The sequence below is a fragment of the Taudactylus pleione genome, unplaced genomic scaffold (assembly GCF_031769625.1).
Source record: "Taudactylus pleione unplaced genomic scaffold, aTauple2 ptg000903l, whole genome shotgun sequence".
NCBI classification, from domain to species: domain Eukaryota; kingdom Metazoa; phylum Chordata; class Amphibia; order Anura; family Myobatrachidae; genus Taudactylus; species Taudactylus pleione.
This window is the reverse complement of record NW_028285304.1, coordinates 1,933,721-1,939,026: the sequence shown is the minus strand read 5'-3', so window position 1 is coordinate 1,939,026 and position 5,306 is coordinate 1,933,721. Positions and strand designations below refer to the sequence as shown.

Here is a 5,306-nt window from a genome sequence, read left to right as displayed (position 1 = left end):
CTATGTCTTTCATCACCTGAACTTGCAGGGCAACCTGACAATATCGACAGGAACTGCAAGTTCAGGGATGAGGGAGGGTGACGTCACTGAACGATAACATTCAGTGTGTATGCCCAATGTCCTATGCCCGGGAGAGCCAGAGCAAACAACACCAAACACTTAACAGTATTGCACATGGAGTATATCGTTAAGTGTGTATGAGCCAGAGCTTCCCAGGAGCGACTTGGTGCAAGTAATGGGGGGTGGGGAGCTGCACAGTAACATCAGTGACTCCCTAATCGGTTACTTGCCCGGGCACCAGGGTTAGAGACACTGACAGAGAGGAAAGCAGTCTACCCAATAGGTGCTGACAGAGCTGGCACCTATTGGGTACTCACTGGCTGACAGACAGCTATTGCAGCCAATCACAGCTAGCAGTGACCTGGAGATGTAGATGGAGAAATCCCACACAAATGTATATTTCTATATTTACAACAAAAGCTTCTAACACACCAATAAGAGAACAACTGGACATCTAGTCTCATATATGTTGCAGGATCGAAGGAGTCCAGTTATATTTGCACCCATTGCTCCATTCTACTGTCTGAATATTTCAGCAGTCGGACTAGTGATGACCATCGACAGCTGTGCATAGTGGGGCTGGCACTAAATATGGGGGATCAGACACCAATGTTTACCATCGTGGCCTCCCAACAATGGTGAAAACACTTATCATCGCCATCAGACCATTGATGGTAGCTAACCTTCGATGGTTGTTGACCAACCCTAAATCATCCCCCTCCCCAGTTTATTTGCTGATTTCTTTTAATCACTTCTAACAGTTCTTGACTCTCTTAGATATAGTTATACAACCTCCCCCTACACCTAATGCAGCATGAAGGGGCTCAGTGAGGGCGGCAGTGTAGGTGTGTAAGTGTCTGATGGGGTCACACAGAGAATAGAAGGACAGCTGTCCTGCCCCATAATCCAGGTATATCCTCACTCTGTCACATGGGATATTGTCAGGTAACTGGATCTCTGTATGGTCATGTATCACTGAGTGCTGATTATTATACCTACACACACACTAGGACTTGTTATTATTACCAATGTATGACTGCAGTCCTCTCCTGTCTATACTGGGATAACACATCCCCACCCTCCATAGCACTGATTTACTGACATCCACTTCCCAGTAATGTCGCCCTGAGGAGAATCCCCTGGTGCTTAATACATGAAAATCCTGAAATCTCTCTGGTGTTACTGGGTGAGTCTGGTATATATGTGACCATGATGCAGTTTTCCTGTCACCTGATATCTGTATATAATTACCAGCTGTGGTTACATCCAGTAATAGGTCTGTAGCTTCCTGCACATAGATCCCTGTATTTATAAATGTTATTATATCAGATACTGTGTGTAATGTCCCTGAGATGAGACCCACATCCAGATCTCCTGCACCATGGACCTGGTTATCATGTCTCTCTGTGTCCTCAGTATCACACAAGTCACCTGTGTCTGGTTCCTGTAAGACAGTCACTGGGTCACACATGTTACACAGCTCCTCAATGTGACGCATCTTCCTGGACAGCTCGTCCTTCTTTATTTCCAGCTGCTGGATCAGATCAGAGACTGAGAGTGAAACGCGCTGTTCCTGCCTGGAGATCTCACTCAGGACTCTCTTCTCCAGGTCTTCCAGCTGTCTCCTGATGTCTCTAAACAGGGCAGTGACTGTCTCTGTTGCACCAGCTGCTTTTCCCTGATCTTCTCTCCTGCGCTCCTGCAGACTCTGGACTCTTATCTCTGTCTCTGCTCTCTTTGTGGACAGTTTATGCAGATTGTTTCTCAGCTTCTCCTTCTCCTTCTCAGAGGCCTCATCAAGTGATTCTACCTGGTGTCCCCGATGTTCTCCAGCTAAACAGTACACACAGATACAGGCAGCATCCTCAGTGCAGTAATACTCCAGGATCTTCTTATGGACGGAGCATTTCCTGTTCCCCAGGGAAGTGGTGGGATCAGATAAGACGTGTTCTGCTGACTTGCTGTGTACTCTCAGGTGATTATCACACAGAGAAGCCTCACACAGCAGACAGGATTTAGCAGCAGGTACAGGAGAGTGAATGCAGTAAGTGCAGAAGATCTCAGTCTCCTCCTGATCTGGCCAAATAGACAGATAACTCCCCACTATGTTACACAGGGTTATGTTCCGTATCAGTGCAGGACGCTCCTGACACTCTGCTCTGCAATCAGGACAGGTATAAACTCCAGACTCCTCCTGTGTATCCAGCACACGATTAATACAGACCCGGCAGAAGTTGTGGCCATATCTCAGGGTTACAGGATCTGTATAAATGCTCAGGCAGATGGAACAGTCCAGCTCCTGTCTCAGATCAGCAGACGCCATCGCTGACAGCAGGAGAGAGAAATGAAAGTGAAAGTCTCTGACACTCAGATATCAGTGGAGTCACATTCTGCACACAGGGTGAGGCTGGGCTGTCACTCAGATTATGGGGTATATGTAATAGCCTGTGGACTGCAGGCATTGGTGAGTCACGTGCGAGACTGCCCGATGTCTAAAGTAGAAGTAATTTAAAAGGTAAAATCAGGTTGATTTTGACTTTTAAATGACTGCAACTTTAAAACAGTGGGCAGTCTCGCACGGGACTAGCCAATGCCTGCAGACTGCAGACTATTACATATGGAATCGGTATGTAATGTCAGCTGTCGGGATGCCTCCTATCAAAATACCAACAGCTGCCATCCCGATGGTTGGTATCCCAACAGGGGTCAGCAGGGTCGCCATCAGGCGGGACTGCCGGGCCTGTAGTGGTGTGGATGTGGATCAATCATTAATTTACTGGCAGCCAGGGAGAAGAAACGGCATAGGCAGCATTCCAAATAAGTTGCCGGCCGCAAGCCAATCACAGCTCGTGGAACGGCAGCCAATCAGGAGCAGCCGCTCCTGATTGGCTGCCAGTTTGTGTGCAGCCAATCAGCAGCGGCCTCTACTGATTGGCTGCCGGTCCGCAAGCTGTGATTGGCTCGCGGCCAACGCCATATTTAAAGTGACGCCGGTGATGTTTCTTCTCACTGGCTGCCGATGCAATCCACAACGCTGATATCCAGGCCTGGTTTCCTCCATGCCTGACTGGCTGCCAGTGACAGGTAAGCATACTGACCCTTCCCTGCACCCGCTTTATAGTCCAGTCAGCCTTCCCTGCGCTTCACCCACAGTCCGGCAACCAGCCTTCCCTGCGCACCCTTCCCAGTCCAGCCATCCTTGTCTGTCCTTTCCTCCCTCTACTACAGCCAGCCTTCCCTGCTCTGTGCCCCCCCTATTCCAGCCATTCTTCCCAGCCCTGTGCCCCCCCTAGTCCAGCCAGCCTTCCCAGCCCTGTGCCCTCCCTAGGCATCTGCCTACCCAGCCCTGTGCCCCCCTAGTCTAGCCAATCTTCTCAGCCCTGTGCCCTCCCCTAATCTAGCCAGACCTGTGCCCCCCCATGTCCAGCCAGCCTTGTCCCCCCATCAAGCAAGCCTTCCCAGCCCTGTACCCCCACATCCCAGCCAACTTTCCCAGCCCTGTGTCCCTCATCCCAGCCAACTTTCCCAGCCCTGTGCCCCCCATCCAGCCAGTCTTCCCAGCCCTGTGCCCCCCCATCCAGCCAGTCTTCCCAACCCTGTGCCCCCCTCAGTCCAGCCAGCATTCCCAGCCCTGTACCCCCCCTAGTCCAGCCATTCTTCCCAGTCCTTTGCCCTGCCCTAGTCCAGCCAGCCTTCCCAGCCCTGTGCCCCCCTAGTCCAACCAGCCTTCCCATCCTGGGGAGGGGAGCCCTGCCTATTTTGTCAGTACCGGGCCCCATAATTTATGATGGCAGCCCTGGGGGTCAGGTAAGTATACTTACCCTGCTCCCTTCTCCCCCTAACCCTCCCTTCTAGCCTATCCCTCCCCATTAGTGCCTAACCCCCACCACAGTGGAGCCTAACCCTAACCTCCCCTCCAATACCTAATGCTATCCCCGCTATGCTACCTAAACCTAACCCCCTCCCACGGCTAACAGCTAAGATGCCCTGGACTTACCTTGTTCGGGCTGGCATCTGTCTGTGTTCCAGCGTCGGTATTAAGATAGGCGTCTGTATTTCAACGCCTATATTATGTCCCATGTCGGACTTCCAGCGTCGGGATTCAGCCCAGTGGCATGCCGTCCGCCGGTCTGCTAACTAAATCCATACTTGCCTTCTTTGAAAAAGCATTTCAGGGAGATTGTGAAAGCAGTACCTATGAGCGCGTGTTACAGTGGGCGTGTACTGCTACATCTGAGAGGCGTGTCCTAAACCTGACTTACATCCAAATGTAAACCAGCCCAAAAGCAGTTAGTAAGATCAGTTTGTTGATGAAAACACACTAATACTTTTCAGAAATTCATAAGGATCATTGGCCCTGATTCAGAGCCGGACACTCTGACCAGAGCGCTCGCTCTGAATCAGGGCCCACCTCCATTAATATGGAGCGTCCTCCTGGACGCTCGTATAGCTGTGGGTCACCACCCACAGCATATACGAGCGTGCAGGATGATGGTCACGATGGTCTTGACCATCGCGACCATCGAAACTGCGAGCAACAGCCTGCGGTTGAGGTTTTCAACCGCAAGGCCAGGAGTGATTTGGGCTCTATCAGAGCCAAAATCACTCCCACTGACATCACTAGTGATGTCAGTGGGGCCGGCTTCAGACGGTAGGCGTTCCCTTGGGAACGCCTCCGTCTGGCAGGCATGCCCCCGGCACGCCCACCAAAGGGGGCGTGCTGTCAGTCAATATCGACAGCTCGCCCCCTTTGATGAGACACTCCGAGCGAAGGAAAGTCCTTCGCTCGTCGCGTCTCGCGCATGCGCACGACGGAGCTCCCTCCGTCGTGCGCATGCGCAGTGCAGACCATCGACCCACTTGTGAGCGGACAGCCGCTCGCGAGTGGGTCTGAATGAGGGCCATTGTGCCTTATAATAACCAATGCAAGGAATGACACTAATGATCCCATTTGAATGTATATATCTCTCTTTTTTAATATAACAGTTTCATAATGGGGGTAAGGATGAAATGAGGGAGATTGGTAGACTCTTCAGGGAGACAGGGAGATTGCTACTATTTCAGGGAGTCACCCTGACAATGAGGGAGAGTTGGCAAGTATGACTAAATCCCATTACATATATCCCTATATTTACAGGTTCAGTTATATGAAGGGACACGGCCAATTTGTATGATAAAGATGTTATTTTGACAACTATGAATATTGAGCCTTATTTAGATTTGGACATAAATGTGACTACAAAATG

General features: G+C 50.7%; 1 pseudogene; it reads right to left on the bottom strand.

Annotated features, from left to right (window-relative positions):
* Window positions 1-303: 303 nt before the first annotated feature.
* On the bottom strand, window positions 304-2,398 carry LOC148473982 (E3 ubiquitin/ISG15 ligase TRIM25-like; annotated as a pseudogene).
* Window positions 2,399-5,306: the final 2,908 nt, after the last annotated feature.